Here is an 18528-nt window from a genome sequence, read left to right as displayed (position 1 = left end):
AGGGTTCAAGTTTCTATGACCCACCTTAAGGAAAAGGGATTCTAGTTTCTATGGCTAGCCCTGGGGAAGGATAGGACTGGGAGACAGGAGGGCAGCAGAAGGTGAGAGGAAAACTTTTGCTTCTGAGGCTTTCATTTTGGGGTATTGTTTTCTGAGTTCCAACAGCTGCAGTATTCATCATGTCACATTTTTATATGCCACTCTACCCTGTTGTTTGATAGTAAGTATAGGGAATCTTACAACCTCAGGATAATGTAAAGCTCTTAGAAAATGTACCTAATGGAATGTTTGTCACATGTTTTTTTCCAGAGATCACTGGAATTGCACAGAAAACTATGGGTATTCTATGGGGGAAAAGGGTGGTGATGTGTGCTCTTTTAAAGATTTTGACGAGCTGTCTATTAAAAAATCAGCTTACTTTCATTTGACTTATACATTCATAATTTTAACCCTTTCTTTTTTCCATAGTAAAAAAATTTTAATAGTCACAAACCAAAAGGAAAAAAATAGTTTTTAGTGTTTTGTTCAACAATACAAATAAAAAATTCTTCACAATGTTTTCAAATATAGAAGATGGATTAATTGGAGCTTGAGTGAAAATGGTTGAACAACAATATAAGTATTTTAAATTGTTATTGTCAACCTGGAAAGATATCATTTTGTTGAGACATAGAACTTTACACTTGGTCATCTCTGTTCAATATTCTTATCAGTGTTAATGTACCAAGAATTACTTTAAAACTATAGATACTAAGATGTCATACCATACTTTCCACACCACACCAAGATGCTGGATTTCATTTCTTCCTTCAAATGTCCGTAGCACTTTTTTGCCTCAGGGAGTTTGGAGCTGATGTTTTCTTTACACAAAATACTCATTCTACTCATTCAGTTTCTCCACTGCCTACCACATGTGACAGGGAGTAGCGGTGCTGGATGTATAGAATTAATGTTTTGTTGCCATTCCCACCAAAACACACAAAATGCTCACATAAATGCTTCAGATATATCCTAGCTGTCTTCCAGAGATTAGGGAACATATTTGTATATAAACAAATATTAAAATGGTGATGTCTACTTGCCAACTGAGTGAAGATGATGCTTGTATCAAACTGGTGACATTTGGGCTGAAATTTGAAATTTGGATTGCATAGGATTTTTATAGGCTAAAGATTGAGGACATTTATTTGTCCCACTATATTTTGGACTAGCCCATGACTCAAATATTTTATAAAGTTCTGACTGCCCATTTTAAAAAATGGGCATGGATAAATGGGAGTACACAGAAAAAAAAGCAACTAATAGTAAAGTACAGGACATATCAGACAGGGCATTGCTGAAGGAATTGGATGTTGAACTTGAAGAAGAGAAGGAGACATGTCATGATGGTTTTTCACCATGATACCATGATACCCATAAAGAAGAGAGATTCACATTATTTCTTGAAGTCCCAGAGAGAGTTTAACAGAGGGCCATTTGGTAGAAGTTACTGGGAGAGAGAACTGGGCTCAGTATATGAAGATCCTTCTGCAGACTACAGTGAGTAAAATACAAAATAATTACATACTGGAATCCCTGGGTCTCAAAGGATTTACAAGGGGACTATGTGACTTTCTGCCTAAAACTAATAGAGGGCAGCATTGAACTGGGTGCAGGACACAAATAGATAATCTCTAACCTCTTGTCAAATTCTCATTGGTTTAGAGTGGCAGAGATTATGTTTATGCCTTGTTTTGTTTTCTCACTTGTAAAACTTGAGTGAGGATGATAGTTATAATAACACTAATTAAAACAATAATAGCTACTTTATAGATTCCTAATAAAATTATGTATTGTATGTGACACAGAAAAATAAAACAATAATAATTAACATTTATCAAGCACTTATTAGAGCTAGGCACTGTGCTAATCATATTTTGTTCCATAAATATTTATTTGTTGAATTGAATGCATTAAATATTGTTGTTGATATTAATGTTTTATAATAAAATAAATAGATGACCTTAATTGAATGATTATTATATCCCCTAGATCATGATAGATTCATTCTGGCTTTCTCTTTTTCCAAGTGTCATTGCTTACTTTGTAGAGAGACTGTCCCATCAGCAAGAGCAGTGTGCCTGGGTCTTTGCAACAATGCTGAGAAAAGGCTATAAAGCCACCATAGCTATTCACACTTACACAAGCAAGAATTATATATTTCACATATAGAAATTGGCCCACAGTGTAGGAATTAAAAACGTTAAATAGGAATTGGTAGGCTTGGGTCTAGTCATCAATTTGACATCAACTTGTTATGCCACCTAACCTCATAGGTTGTGTGTGCACATGGGAAATGAAAGTTATTTATTTTTGCCTACTTTATTTCTATTATCTATTTTAGATTCAATATTCTCTTTTCTCCTTAAAAGGTGAGTCTGGATAAAGCTGAAATTTTTAAACTTTATGGTTGTTTTAAATGGGAATCCAAAGAGTCAGCAAATGAATCCTAGCACTGGAGGATTGGTACGGGAACAAATTTATGCAAATGCAATACATAGAGTAGATTGTAGAGAGTCCAGTGCCTTAAGAAGAAAAATTATAAGACAAGGGAAGCAATCAATTTTGCAAAAACTCGTTTCCTCATTGGGTGAAAGACAATAGGATTTCTTACAGATAAGGAGTTCTGTGGTTACGTGTAATTTTTATCTATTCTCTTTTCCTTGTAGAAACTAAATATAAGCACAGGAGTCCTCTCTTCCCTTTGCTTCTAAGCTAGTTTTAAATTTTCTTGCTAGGAAATACAGTCTGTGGTGGCAATGCAGTGGTGCGGAGGAGGGAAAGTTCTGGTACCGGAAGATTTCCGAAGAGCTTTAACAAAGTGCCAAAAGGTTTTATTGTGCAACTCTTCTCACTGCGATAGTTCCCCTCCAGCCTGATTACAGAACCGCTGTCAGAACACAAAGTCATCGACTACAATTAAAAACAGAAATAAAGCCTTGATATTTGAAGAGAAGTGTCCACAACGAACAAGAAGAAAGAAAAAAGAGAATATAATTCATGATAATTGAATTTCTATTTTGTGTGAGGAATTTAGGGACTTTATAACAATTATATGATTTAAGTGTTACCATATCATTTTTAACCAGAGGAAACTGAAGTTCACGAAGGAAAAAATTTTTCCTGAAGTCACACCACTAGTGAGGAACAGAGGTAGAATTTAAGCAAAGACCAGCTCATGCCTGCTCTTCGACATACTGTTCAAATATAGTATTGTTTTCAAACTATTTAACAGCCATTCTTAATTATTTTAATAGACAGTTCAATTGAAGAAGGCAACTAATCTTTATTTCTGAATTAAGTGGAAACTTTTTAAAATTAGTAGCTGGGACTATAAAATAGTAACTAAGGCATTGCCTATAGTTTAGTAGCAAAATTATCTAATTACCAATTAAAGTACAAATAGAAAAAAATTGAGCAAATTGATATCTTGGTTTTCACTTTTCTCACTCCCATTTTTTGAGTTATTTTTATCAGAAGCTGTTTATGACATTATTATAGACTACAAAGTGTTACAGCTCTATATCTAGAATCTCTATAACTAAATGATCAGATTGTTGTCCCACCCTAGCAATAAAGAAGCTAATTGCTTCAAATATGGTGACATTCGTAGTTATAGAATTAACACAATAATTCTGAAGATCATTTATTCACCAAATATTTATTGGAAACTAACACTTTTCTAGGCACTGGATATATAGTGGCGAATTGTAAAGGCGATGACACCGTTCAACTAGAAATTATTTACTGATACACTTTGCAGAGAATTAAAATGGAGAAGTCCTAAATTATAAGAAGGAACCAGAAGCATAAAAATTAGGGAGGAAAGCATTCCTGACAGATAAGGCATTAGGAATAATGAGCCTTAAGGTGAGAACAAGATTGGCATGTTTCAAGATCAGAAAGAATGCTCTATGGCTTTAAGAGCATTGGCTCAGGGGAGAGGGCTATTAGATGAGAGCAAAGGTAGACTCAGGTCAGATTATATGGGTCTTAATAGACCAGGGTCAGAAATTTAGATTTTATTCTAAATATATTGAAAAATTGTTAAGATTTTAAGCAGGAGAGACATGATCCACGTTACAATATTTGCAGACTTCCTGGTCTGTTGCATGAGAGGATAGACCAGGAAGGAGCAAAAAGATCAGTCAAGAGATAGGGGATACTGGGTCTATAGATGAGACTGGTAGAGACAGAGATGGAGTGAAGTCGACAGATGGGATATAATTTGGTGGCAGATTCAGCAGGTCCTACTTGTGAATTTTATGTCAAGAGAGAGGGAAAGAGAAGAATCAAAGGTGCCTTTTTGTTTGGCGTGAGCAATAGGATTGGTTGGCTGGTGAAGCAGGTAGCTGGGGAAATGAGACAAATTGAGGAAAAAGGAGATTGAGGGTGAGAGATGGGGAAGGTAGTGAAGAGTTCTGTTTTGAACATGATAAATTTGAGATGCATATTAGGCATCCCTTAGAGATACTCGCCTGGAGATGGGGGAGAGGTCAAGGCTAGAGATACAGTTTAGGAGTCATTATCATATAGATGAATTTGAGGCCATGGGAGTAGATGAGATTACCTATGGAGAGGAGATAAAGGATCCCAGGAATGAGCCCTAGGGCACTCGAAAATTTTGAAAGCAGTATTTTTCCTTAAATAAATATCTTCCTATTTAAGTAGTAGATTTAATTTTAGTAGTTTTCTATGAAAGGGTAATAATCCAAAGCAAAGCAATTATTATTTTTTCTTTGAAATTTTCTCTAATCCCTATGCCCTAAAGGCTATATATAAAGTTATAAGTAGTTTAATGAGAGAAATATGAAAATATAGGAATAATGCAATTGGTTTAAGCAGGTCTTCTTGAAGATTGCTTTGTACTTGATAGCATTTCTATCTTTGGACATTACCTGTCATTCAGCCTTCCCTAATAATAGATAGTGATTGTGCATATTATACCTCTCCAACCTTAGAAGGAAGTGTTATATTCTGTACCCTATGAACTATACCCTCATGAGTTTAAACCCTGTCAAAAGCACAGCTAGGGAGTACCTTTGTCACTGAGCAATTGCAGCTCAGTATTACTGAAATCTTCTTTAAGCTGCTCATTGAAGAGTACCATGGTGGCATTTCCATCCTAAGGAAGTCCCAGTTCCGAAGCTCAGTGTTATTATGCTGTATCAATTCCATGGCCTGCCAGCTGCAGATTTGAAATAGCTGCACTCCGTGAAACCCAACTTTTAAATCCCAGAAAAGGGAGTTCAACCTTTTATTGTCCTAAAATAGACCAATGTGATATGACTCAGTAAGGGGTCTGATGGTGCCTTCAAAATTAACATCCTCAATGTTCTATGTGGGAAATAAAAGTCCAGGAGAACTTTTCAAAGGCAGGCTTTTGGCCTGCGTCTCTTGAACAATATCTTTTCAGTTTCTTCCTGGCTATATACATCATGATACACGATTGCTTATCAACCTGTGCTGGGAGAAGGAACTATTTCTTTTATGAAGGTGCATGTCTATTTTATGTGCAGGGCTATATCAAGTGGTTGAATTGCAGATGTAGTTTATGATTGATGTTAATAACATTGGTTGCTAATTTTTAAACATCTAAAAGTGTTGCATAAAATATAATACTTCCATGATTGCACAGGAGAGAGTGTAGAAAACTTAGCTGAATCTATTTCTAATTTCAAGTCAGATTTGTGTCCTTCAATATGCTCCTCAACACCCCACCCCACACCGCCACTCCTTTTTGGGACTGTTTATACACACACACGTATGCACTCACACAGAGACACACAAACACACTTGTCTTACCTTTGCCTTTCCAATTGTTTATACCTAACCCCTTATTCTGACCCTAAAAGTAATGATTAAAATCATCTTCCTGGATTCTCCTGTCTCCAGGTGAAGGGTGTGAACTTTCCTGCTCCTGTAACCTGCCTTTCAGATCTGCTTCCGGGTCTGGATTCTAATACTATCATGATCTTATCTGTGCTGCCTTTATTTGCAGACTTCTCTCAGGTCTGATGAGGATGTTCTTACCATAGCCCAGCTCCTCTGGTCTTAAAATTCCCTGTGATTCCCCTTCCTCTGTGATATCTACTTCTTTCATCTTTGGGTTCCTCATTATCTCATTAAATTTTCTCATTTAACACAACTTCCTCCATAAATTTTCTCATTTAACATGATTTTATGATTCACCTGTCTTCGGATGGTAAATACACTTTTATGTCTGGCTCTAGAAAGTCAAAGTCCCATAGAGAGGAGAATAATTCTCTTCACTTCCTTTAGGACACTCACTTGAATTCACTGCAAATGAAAATGAGAAGGTCTATGACAATATTTTCCTAAAGCATATACATTAATAATATGCCATATTTTCTATTACATTTAGTAAAATAATTATCCATCTGAATGTTTCTTTTATTATTCTTATTATTTTCATGCTTTTTAATATGATTTAGGTTTCCCTTTGAGGATTAAATGGCTTGAAACAAGAAAAGTCTTGAGCATCTTTTTTTTCTTTGTACATCCTTTGTAAATCCTTGTCTCATTGACCTTTCCAAAGTAGAGATGATGACCAGTAGTATTTCTTCCACACTGACCTTCCACTTCCTATGCCAGTTTTCAACTCTTTACAAGTAAAGAAGTTAATAAAGGAAGAAGAGGAAACTTTGATGCTGCTAACTCTTAAGCAATTTAAGCTGTGACTTTACTAACCTTAAAGTAAATGAAGCCAGATCCACTAGCTGCATGATCAAATGCTGTTACAGAATAATTTAGTCCAATTGAATATTACAGTAATGGGGGGAAAATATATTCTGTGCACATTTAAGTTTCTACTTCTTCAGGAGAATTAAATTGCTGAATGACCATGTACCTCACTGAAAGTATCTCAAATACATACATTCAGAAGACTAATATAACAAGCAAATATAAGGAAAGATCTGAGAGATATAGAGAAGTTGAATACATTTCAAAGATAGAGAAAAATATCTAATATAAAATCACATTTTATTAGTGTGTGCAGGATCACATGGTTATTTTCCATATTTTCAAAAGAGAGAGAAGAGAGATTCCAGATACTTTTCATATCCTGGCATCTTAAACAATTGTGTGATCCAGCATATGTAATTCTCCCAAACATATATGTTTCTAAATTAAGCAAATACTTATGAACTGCATCCTATATTTGAACATCAAACCATTTCCATGTTAGATGGGATGGATCAGTAGTGGGTGTTCAGAGGACATCCTAGCAGATGTTGATCAAGATCAGTCAATGGGCAGCATCCAGATAGCAATTCCCCCTTGAAGGTTCATAACATGTTAATTCAAGCGTTTATGGGATTTCTCTGTGTGTCTCTAGAACTTCCTACATTAGGATACTAACTTCTACTGCTTCCCAAATTCTAAGGTTCATCCCTAATTTTATATTGACTATCGCAAAGGAAGAGTCCCTCCCATTCATCCATGTACCCATCCATCCATCCATTTATCCATCCATCCATTTATCCATCCATCATCTATACGAAAGGATTACTTATTGAGCAGCAACTCTTTGTCAAATACAGTGCTAGGTACATATAAACATATAAAAAAAATTTGAAATGGCCCTTTGCCTCATATAATTTATCAACATTTTGCAAAGCTTACCTGAAATTCTCATTTTCATTATTTCTTATTCTATTTTCACCACATGAGTATGATTATTTTTTATGGACATAATTTTCTTGCTCTAAGAGTTCCTTTGTTTTTATTTCATCCACTTGCCACCTTGCTTACTCTAAATCATAACTAAGGATTGCCTAGCCTTTCATTTTTGTCCAGGAGCACGACTTCTCACACACCATTTCAGCAATGAAAATCTCTCCTTATGCCCTTCATTTCCTGCCCTTTTTTTAGTCTCTCTTCACTCGCTACAAAAAATATATATCCAAACTTTATTTATAGTTAGACGCTTACAATTAAAATGCCACAGTCCTTGTTAAGTTTCTTTAGTAATATCACTCTCTGCCAAAACTGTGGTAGCTGTAAATGAGGTTTGAGACTCATTTTTTTTCACAGACCAAACAAAACCTAAATTTATGTGCACAACTGGTAGCCAGTTTTCTTACTTCTGCAAACAAGATACAATCAAGTGTTCAGGGACACGTGTCACCTTGATGCCTGTCTACCCAGTGGCAATTTGCTACCCTTCTTATTCTTTTTGTCCTCTGCAATGTTCTGTTGGCCCCCGGTTTCCTCATCATAATCATCATCATTTCTATTAGTCTCAGGTACTCCAACTTTAACTAACAAACTCAGTATTTCTAGACACAAAAGCCACAGTGCCTGTGACTATGTCACTTTCTGTATTAGCAGGAAAGAGAATAAGTAAGAGAATATGAGTGAGTTGAAAAGAAACACTTAATAGAGTGCTTATTTAAACATATTCTAAAATATGTTTGTCTACTTGACCTAACTACTGACTTAAATGCAATAAGAAAGCATTTTAACACCATTAGTATCTGGATTTCTGCCAGAGAAAGCTCCTTGCTTTATATCCCCTTAGGCTGTACTGATGAAACTACCTAAAAATGGGGTTTAATAGCACTTAATTCATTTTAAATGCTAAAGCAACCAGTAAAGTGTATCAGATGATAAAAAAAAAAAAAGAAAAAGGACTCTAGAGGTTACAGAAAGTATTCCAGCCTGGACTTTCTTGCTTATATATAAAGTATGTCGTGTTTTCTCCTGGAGTCATGGTGAAGACTTGTCTTTCACTAGGCAGTGATTCATGACAGACATTGTTTTGCTCCAAAAACAGTGACATTGCAGCTTTCACTCACGTGTTTTTCCAGTCATCACAGTCCAGTTCTGGTGCAGATATGGCTTATGTTGGCAGTCTTGGTGGTGGTTGGGGTAGCAGCATACTAAAATTCTTTCCACTCAATAAAATTAAGCAGTCCAAATTTCAGATGCAAACTGCTCAGGGACAAGATGCTAAGTGTTTCTAAGTGTTTTGTTGAGAGCCAGTGTTTAAGTAAACATTACAAATTATGGTTGTCTAGTAAATATCATAGACTGAAGCCCTTGAGAAATTTATTATTCATAATATACATCATTTTGTCAGCTGGATCATGTAGCTTTTTTCTCAGAGAAATTGATGGAGGTTTTGGTTTGATCACTGGCACGGAACAGTAAGTACTTTTCAAAGACCCAGGCAAGGGCAGGGCTTAAGATTGTTCCAAGCTGAATCTCCATCAGAAAACGCAGTCCAGAGAGGCAAACAGGTAGCCCATTCTCCCTGCACATGCTTTGACAGGGGGTTTTGGCATTTGGTCAGCTCAGCCGCAGCATCCTCATAAGAATACATGGTTAGTCCAGGTCTTTGTTTATTGTATTTGCCCTAAGGAGCTGCATAGAAATTATTCCACAGAGCCTATGGATTAGTCACTTGGGTACAATTTTTAGCTGAAAGTGTTTCTTTCCTTTCAAGCTCTATCATTTTAATATGTGTGCGCACATGCACAAATTTATGCATGTGGTAAAGTGAAATAAAGTTTAATAATACATTAATTTCTAATACTATCACAGATGAATTAATGATTGAATCCATTTTTTTCTGTTATTGTCTTGCACAATGCCCTCTATGTTCATATTTTTGTTTCAGTATGTATGAGTATCGGATTCTACTCATGAAATTGTTCATAAATGTAGTGAATATTCCTCGAGCTCCAGCTATGAACCAGCCCTGTGCTGGGACCTGGAGAACAGGCGAGCAGAGAAGTCAGTCCACAATTCCGATGCAATAATATACATACTGTGGTGTCAATAAGAATAGCGCTTACCAGAAGTGTAATGAAAAGACACTTATCTCAGCCTTTCAGGTCAGAGAGATCTTCCTGAAAGAGGTAACCTTTGAGCTGAGTCTTAAAATAGGAAATGGGCAGTGAAAAGGAAGAGATTCTCCCAACAGAAGGAGGAGTGTATTAAAAGTCCTGGAGAAGAAAGCAGAGGCCATGCAAGGGATTTGCACTTCACTGGGCTTGCCTGGAACTCTGCATTTCCTTGCAGATGAGGCAGAAAATGAGACATTAGAGAAGGTGAAAGATGCTGGCTTTGGTGCTTGGGGAAGAAGAAAAGAGTTATATGTGGCAGAGAAACTAAAAAGAATGTTCTTAGTTCCCTTTGTGGGTCTGGGAAATCAGTTTTCAGTTTTCTCATGTGTAAAATGAGATATTTGGACTCTACAATCACCAAGGCCCTTTCCAGCTTTAAGATTCTGTGATTCTGTGAATTTTTGGTACCTTGCAGGAAAACATGAAAGTATTCATGAAAACACAAATCAACATTCTCTTTTTCTAGGAGACAACAGTTTCATTATTTGAGATTTATATTTGGAAAATTGTTATTGTGCTAACCGTCTTTCACAAGCAATCATATCATTACATTATTGAAATGGTGTCTACTATTGGCATAAGGGAAAAAATTATTACAAACACATTGTCTTTTTAAGAATAGTTCAAATCTTTAGGAATGTTCTTTAAGAATAGTTCAATTTTTAAAGAAAATATGAGCCCTCTTGTCTTGTGCTTAAAATTTCTTAGTAAATTGAAGTGTTAATTGAAGCTAGTTTCCTGAAATGAAGGGCAAATATTTTAGGTAAAATATAGTGGTAAAAATTCAACTAAATATTAGTCATCATTATTTTTATCAGAGTAGAAACTAGGCCAATAACTTTTAACTTTGGGAGTATTTATAAGAAAAGAAAAAATATAACATGAATTTGTTTACTTTGTTTACTGTGGAATAGAACTTCATGTGTGCTATATTTTCAGCCTCACCCTTATTAGTAATTGCTACCTTTTTATTAACCAAAATTGTAATCAGCTTACACATAATTATATGTAGATATAGACATGCATATCCAGACATATACTTTTTTCCAGAAATATGTGATAACCATAAAACCCAAACATGACTACATATGTAATTAATAGACTTTATCTCATAACCCGTTCCTTAAATCCTTTAAGAAGAATTTAGCAAAGTAGTTTAATTATTTGAATACTTAAATGGAAAAAAAGTTTAAAAAAACACAGGGGCCCTGAGTTGTCTATTGAGAATCACACAGCAATCACTATAAGGAGATGGAAATAAATTTTGGTGGTTTAGAGCCATCTAATTAAACTTACCAGCCATACTGAACCCATTAATTTACTGTTTTTCAAATATCCCATATTATATCAGATAGTCTGGAAACTTTCAGAAAACCAGTCTCCCTCAGTTACAATCAAATTTTATTCAACAAATATTTGTGATGTGACAAAAGTTTGCCAACATGAAGTTCAGTGTTGAAGTTACAAGAGCAAAGGTAAGCCAATACTTGTTTCCAAGGAATTCATAGTTCCATGGGGATGTCACCCTGTAAAGTGGCAATGACAAGATTTGAAATAAATGCAAATAGGAAATAGGCTTGAGGTTCTTTGGAAAGTTACATTGGAAGGACTACAACCCTATTTGTGAAGATCCCCAATGGAAATGATTTCCAAGCTGAGATCTACTGAAGAAGGGGAAGTTAGAGAAAGAGAGAGGAGTTTGGACCTGATAAATATTAGTGTTTACAGCTTGTGTGGAGGAAGGGAAGAGCAAAGAAGCCTGAGCGAAAGCAGCCAGAAGGGTGATGGGAGATGCATATAGCTTGAGTTTACAGAAGACTAGGACGTGAGAAATTTCTGGAACAGAATGATTGTCAAATTTGAAGCCTATAGAGATAATAGCAAGAAAATGATCAGAAAGCAAATGACGGATTCAGCAATGACAATGTCCTTAGTATCATTGACAAGGGTTATTCCATAAAATGGTGGGAATAGAGCCCAAGAACAATAGGTTGAAGAGTAACTCTGAGATGAAGAAAGGTGACTTTCTTTTTATAGTTATAAAGAGAAAAGATGTAGTAGAGTGGAAAGAGGAAATGTTCCTGTTAGTGTTTTTTGTTTTAAATTATATGAGAGCCTGAGTAACTTTCAATACCAATGGAAAGGAATCCGGAGCAACAGTCAAGTAGAAAGAAATTCAACTTGCCCCAAAGATGGTTGATACTGTAGGGTCAAATGCATACAGTTAGGGATGAGCATTAGATGGGAAAGGGGAGCTCTTTCAAACACAAAGAATGATTTACTGAAAAGCTATCTTGTAGGGAGGTGTTGCAAGTTGATGGTGTTTTAATCTAATATCTTCTGTTTTCTCAATGATGTTGCATATGGAACCAGCGCTGGAGTAGAAGGAATTAAATGTTTGAGAAAAGATATTTTAAAACAATACTGGAAATGGTACATTTATCTAGTAGCACAAAGGGCCTAGTTGTGACTGGAGACCCTGAATGTTAATATAATATTGAGTATTTTTTTCAATAGTGTTCAGAAATCAGCTATAGGAAAAGAAGGACTCTTGAATGGATAACAGTGTTGCTATGTTGAACAACAGAAGCCTGATCACATGACAAGAGACAGCAGTGAGGATTTATAATAGATAGAAAGAAAACCTAGATAGGTGATCATACTACAGTATCAATGAGATTGAAGTTTAGATATATTGGGGATAATAACCAAGCAAGAGAGCTAAAGGGCAACAGATTGGAGTGTATTAGAATTTAATATTTTATAAATAGAACAGGTCAGCTGTTTTGTCTGATTTGGTTTGGCTTGATTTTGGTTTTATTGACAAAGCCTAAATTTTGGTCATAGGAGTGGATGGTAAGCAATTATTTTCTGAGACGAAAATGTTAAGGAACTAAAAAATGAGTATGTTGAATGAGTGGCCTTGATGTCATTTGGGACAATGGCAGAACCGTCTCCTTCTCCAAGTTCTAACAATGAACTTAGATGACTGGCAAAACCCCGAGTGTGAAGGCTTGTAGCTGCTCACTGTAGCACACACCACTGCTCTCTCACTGTCAGCCAACATTGTGCCATCATTTCCTTTCACTGCTTGCTGTGGGGTAGGGCATCTGCAACTTGCAGAGGAAAGGTGGCAGAAACAGGCATGCAGATTGATACTAGAAAGGGTACAACTCATCTGGACAAATGTATCCCAGTTTGAAACAAAACTCCAGGAGTGGACAGATGACTGATTAGCCAAAATGAAGTCTCTGAAATGTCCCAATAGATGAATAGAGAGCCAAGCGCAGAAGGCAGATTGGGACCCAGTTCTCTCTAGAAAAGTTCTCTCTAGAAAGACTGCCTTGATGTGGCTTCTGAGAGAATTCTATTCTGATAGGAAAGGACAATTGAAACATTTCAGCTCCCAAAACACTGACCATGGATAAATTCTGTGTTTCCCTTACTTTTATGTCATGTTTTCCTCTCACCCCTTCTTCTGTTTTTCTCTCTCACCCTGCCCTCCCTTCTCTCTCTTTGTCTACCCTCTCTCTGTCTCTCTCTCTCTTCCCTTCTCCATACTCTTTTCTTTCTATTTCCTCTCTCTCCCCCATCATAAAAAATAAGCTTCATTAAAGTTCAGGAACAGCCTGTTGTGGCAAAGAAATCTCTGCAGAAACTTTTGTTGCTGGGCTGTGGGCACTTCCTCGAGGTGTCCATGTTGCTCTTTGTCTGATTCAAGATTAACCAGCAGTTCCAGTTCAGCCCAAGGTCAGCAGGCTAGGCTTCCAGAAGTATCCTTTACCCACAGTGTTCCCTTAATTCTGCCTGCCCATGACCTTTCAACAAAGTATAATTCTGCAGACCTGACTCTGGTAATTTTTTGCCCAACCTGTAAGTATCATGTAGACACAGGGATGTACGCTCCAGTGCAGCTGTGCTGCCTGCCCTCCTCCTATCTCTGCTGCTTGGCCTTTGCTCCTTGACTGCTTGTATGTCCCATTGGAATGGTACTTATCCATTTCCTTCACAGTAAAATAAACTCACTCCATATATGATTGTCAAATTCTGAAGGCCTTGGCCAGCTAGAGGTCACCATCAATTGTTGAGCAGCTCATTGTAGGACATCACCTCTTCCTTATTTCAGATGAAATGGCAACAAGAAGGAATTGGCAGGAGTGCTTTTCTTTCCTCTTTGTGGGAGAGATGAAAAAAAAAAAGAAAGAGAGAGCAACACCTTCATGAATCATGCAAGTTGTCTTCCACCATGCCAAGGAAATTATCTTCTCTACACTACCCATCAATACCATTGACCTTTGTCATAAAAAGCAGGTCGCTTATATCTATATCCCATTAAAAAGCATCATCTTACAATCACTTCTTCAGTACTATTAAAGTCGCGTCAAAAAGAATCATTGACTTATTGTCAAACACATCCAGCCTTCCACATTAACGTACCTAGAGACACCTCACTAATCAGCAGGCAAACAATGCCAGATATCCAGGAAGCCAGGGGAGCCAGGGGGAAATTTCTCAGGTCTCACTCTCCCTGGCTGACCTGTGCATTTGCTTTGTATCCTACACATTGGCACAGTCGTTAATATTTAGTTTAGCCACTTCAGCACTTATAAATTTAGAATAAATACTACTTTTTCACTTTAGCAGCTCAAAATGTGTCAATGACAGAAATTCTATTATGTTCTAGAGGGTGCAAATAAGTTTTCCTGTCCCCTCTGGTCCTAATATAGCAGTGGGCATTAAATGGGTGCCAAATGACTTGTGTGTTGAATGTATCTTTTGGTGAAATTAACTGGAAGCATAGGACTGTTAGCTTGCCATGTGGCAGAGATTTGTATGTTATATGAATTCCAGGAAATAAAACAATTTTTGGCTTGGTTTGGTCAAGTAAGGCTTCCTGCTCTAAAAGGGGCATAAAAGTGGGGCTTTAATATAGGTCAAATTGAAGTATTTGGATACGAATAGGAAGGGATTTCCACACAGGAAACTGTATTAAGGAAAATCTAATTCTAGAACTGGGAATACACAAGGAGGTGGGGAAAATTATGGAAAGAGAGATTTGTCTAAGGTTGGATGTGTGTTGGTGATAAGAAGATATATTTTCAAATGGGGAGAATATTTAAAAATGTCTGACTTCCAGACAAATATCTTTTGATTTTTTTCAAAATGGAGAGAGTAATTTTCAGAGGTTTTTGAGCACAGGAGATAAATAATAAAAGGAAAGAGAGTTATTTGGGGTTACCCTTCAGGTGAGCTGGATCCATGAGACATAAATGAAATTGCTGCAAAAACTGCCAGAGTAAGGAGATGAGCACATGGATTTTACTTGGAGAGGGATGGAATTGAGAAGATTTAGAAATAATTAGCTCACTGAACTTGTAGAGTTAAGACACTATGTGCCACTTAAACCCAGAATTCTATTCAAGTTTTCCTTCCTTCCTTCTTTCCTTCCTTCCTTCCTTCTTTCCTTCCTCCTTTTCTTCTTTCCTTTCCCTTCCTTTCTTCCCCTCACCTCTCCCATCTCCTCCCTCCTCCCCTCCCCGCTTCCCTTCCCCTCCTTTCCATTCTCTCAAAGGCTATGTTTTGATGTAGCCAATGTATGTTGGCTGAAATTGACTCTCCCATCCAAAATGAAAGGTGCTGGTGTGATCAGAAATCAGATGGCAGAGTGAAAAAGGCAGACATTCTAAAGTTAGAAAGACCTTGTCAGAAGTCCTGCCTCTGTACAGGATACTCAATAGTTCTGTGATGTGGTATTTCTCATATTTTTGTACCCATTATCTCCAATCACTTTGACCCTACAAAGTGTGTGATGTGTGTGTGTGTGCAGGCACAATCATCAGTAAACTACCTTCACTTTTCCAAGTCCCTTGGTCACACAGAACTATTCAATTCCATGACTCTTTCCCTTTTTGAAACATATTTTTACTTTGCTTCTGCATCACGCACTCATGGCTTTTATCTTAAGTCAATGACTATACAATCTCAACCCAATTGTTTGGGTCGCCGATCCTGGTTTCAAACATTAAATGGTAGAGGGAATGAAGGCTAGGGCCTGAGTTCTCTTTTGTTGCTTATAATTTCTCCCAAAGTATTATCCAATTCCATTTATATATGGATAATTGTCAAATGCATATCTCTCCCTCTCATCTTTACTTAGAGCTTAAGATCCCCTGGACAACTGTTTTTATCATAGCCTAAGTGGAACTTTTTATTTACCCTCCAAAATCTGCTTCTCAACAAGTCCCCTGGGGAAATCAGTAAATGGGTCTATCATTGAGCAACTCCAGCTAAGAAACTGAGAGAAATGTTTACTCTTACTTCTTTTTTTTTTAATTATACTTTAAGTTTTAGGGTACATGTGCACAGTGTGCAGGTTAGTTACGTATGTATACATGTGCCATGGTGGTGTGCTGCACCCATTAACTCGTCATTTAACATTAGGTATATCTCCTGATGCTATCCCTACCCCCGCCCCCCACCCCACAACAGGCCCCAGTGTGTGATGTTCCCCTTCCTGTGTCCATGTGTTCTCATTGTTCAATTCCCACCTATGAGTGAGAACATGTGGTGTTTGGTTTTTTGTCCTTGCGATAGTTTGCTGAGAATGATGGTTTCCAGCTTCATTCATGTTCCTACAAAGGACATGAACTCATCATTTTTTATGGCTGCATAGTATTCCATGTGTATATGTGCCACATTTTCTTAATCCACTCTTACTTCTTATAGCCAATCCATCAACAACTGAAAATGAAAACCAAAACATTTCCCTAATCTATCTGTGTTCTATCTCCATTTCTATCATCTTGATCTTATCTACCACTATGGTTTTTTTTTTTTTTTTTTTTACCTAGACAGCTGCAGTGGCCTTTAACTAGATTTTTTACTTCTATTTCATAACCCATTCTCTGTGTCATATCCCAGAATGAGCCTAGAAAATGGAAAGTAGATCATTGTTTCAATTCTGCCATGGTCTCACTTAACACTGAGAATAAAATACAATTCCTTACTCCAGATTTTATGATAGAACCTTGACTCTGTCTCTTGCTCTCCTTGGATCACTATGCTTAAGTCACAAGGGCCTTATTTCCATTCCTTTGACCTGCCTATCTCTTCCTGCTCCTAAGGCCTTTTGTAATAACCCCTTTCTTTGCCTGGAATGCTCTCCCCCCATACCTTCAATGTCTGGGTTCTCCACTTAACCATAGCCTAATCAGAAAAGCTGACCCATGTCTACACAACCTAAAATTAATGCTGGTAAGTAGCTGAAGACTTGCTATTAAAAGTGTGGTCCAAGGACCAGCAGTGCTGGCATCACCTGCAAGCTTATTAGAAATACAATATCTCAAACCTCACCCCCAAGGACTACTGAATCTGAATCTGCATTGTAACAAGATCCCCAGGTGATCTGTGTGCACATTAAAGTTTGAGATTCACTGACCTAGCACTCCACTCTCTGTTTTTCTTTTACCACTTACATTTCCAGAGTTTCTCTTGTCTGTCAATGTTTATGTGTATGAGCTATACTTCTCCACTAAATATACACTCCATTAGAGCCTGGGCCTTGTCTACTTTGCTTACCTCTAACATGCTCAGGAACAAGAGTAATCCCTAACACTCTCATGATGTGTTGAATTAATAAAGAAGTATCCACATTTGACTGAGACTTCTCCAAAGCCATACTCTTTAAAGAGGGGAAGATTTGAGATCCAAACTCATCCACTCACTTCACAACTCCTCAGTTTATGAAATAAATTATGCCTCCCTTTGGTAGGCTGAAAGAGATCCACAATCCAAAAAGTGATTTGCCTTCAAACTGAATTGGGATTGAATGGAATGTTAGGCCTCCTTTAGCTTTTTGTTCAAGAATGGCTATAATAGGAGGGTTTCTGAGTGCTGTCCTCAGAGTTCTCATGAGTGACGCTGACCTATCAGTGGTGAAAGCTGAAGCTGAAGTTGTGTTTACCCCTTTGGCAAATAAGTGAGTTTATATCACTGAGGTATTGCCATGTAAAGAATGAATTATAGCAGGATAGACAACAGACTGGCATGGGGCAGAGGGTGGAGTGCAGGTTGTGAGGAAATTCGGAAAGAGGAGAAGAAAAGATAGAGGAGAATATCTGATAAGTGGGTGACAGCAAAAGTTAATTCCCTAAAGCTATATGTAATTTCATAAGAGAAAAAGGACGGGTGCAGTGGCTCACGCCTGTAATCCTAGCACTTTGGGAGGCCAAGGTGGGCAGATCACCTGAGGTCAGGAGTTCAAGACCAGCCTGACCAGCATGTAGAAACCCCGTCTCTACAAAAAATTTAAAAATTAGCCGGGTGTAGTGGGGCATGCCTGTAATCCCAGCTACTCGGGAGGCTGAGGCAGGAGAATCCCTTGAACGTAGGAGGTGGAGGTTGCGGTGAGCCGAGATCTTGCCATTGCACTTCACCCTGGGCAACAACAGTGAAACTCCATCTCAAGAAAAAAAAAAAAAGAGAGAGAGAGAGAAAGAGAAGGCACAAACCTTTCCTTCCCCAGAATTATTTTGTCTCTCTGTCATCATAACATGTTTTAATTTATCACTCCACACCCAAAAAATAAGATTATCGAAAGAGTGAACCATTGAAC

The sequence above is a fragment of the Pan troglodytes genome, chromosome 17, assembly GCF_028858775.2.
Source record: "Pan troglodytes isolate AG18354 chromosome 17, NHGRI_mPanTro3-v2.0_pri, whole genome shotgun sequence".
NCBI classification, from domain to species: domain Eukaryota; kingdom Metazoa; phylum Chordata; class Mammalia; order Primates; family Hominidae; genus Pan; species Pan troglodytes.
The sequence above is the reverse complement of the archived record's forward strand: the minus strand, read 5'-3'. Positions refer to the sequence as shown.